At 41.6% G+C, this 269-nt stretch overlaps 1 protein-coding gene across 1 annotated transcript in view; it reads left to right on the forward strand.

Annotated features, from left to right (window-relative positions):
- INPP5B (inositol polyphosphate-5-phosphatase, 75kDa) overlaps positions 1 to 269 on the forward strand; it is a 55,968-nt gene that overhangs the window by 30,788 nt on the left and 24,911 nt on the right. The gene's annotated exons all lie outside the window — the stretch shown is intronic.

The raw sequence follows: 269 nt of genomic DNA on the forward strand, positions 1-269 counted from the left end.
GAAGAAGCACAAGCTGAAATCAAGATTGCCGGGAGAAATATCAATAACCTCAGCTATGCAGATGACACCACCCTTATGGCAGAAAGTGAAGAGGAACTAAAAAGCCTCTTGATAAAAGTGAATGAGGAGAGTGAAAGAGTTGGCTTAAAGCTCAACATTCAGAAAACGAAGATCATGGCATCTGGTCCCATCACTTCATGGGAAATAGATGGGGAAACAGTGGAAATAGTGTCAGACTTTATTTTTTGGGGCTCCAAAATCACTGCAGA

Source organism: Bison bison, unplaced genomic scaffold, assembly GCF_000754665.1.
Source record: "Bison bison bison isolate TAMUID 2011002044 unplaced genomic scaffold, Bison_UMD1.0 scf7180017864484, whole genome shotgun sequence".
NCBI classification, from domain to species: domain Eukaryota; kingdom Metazoa; phylum Chordata; class Mammalia; order Artiodactyla; family Bovidae; genus Bison; species Bison bison.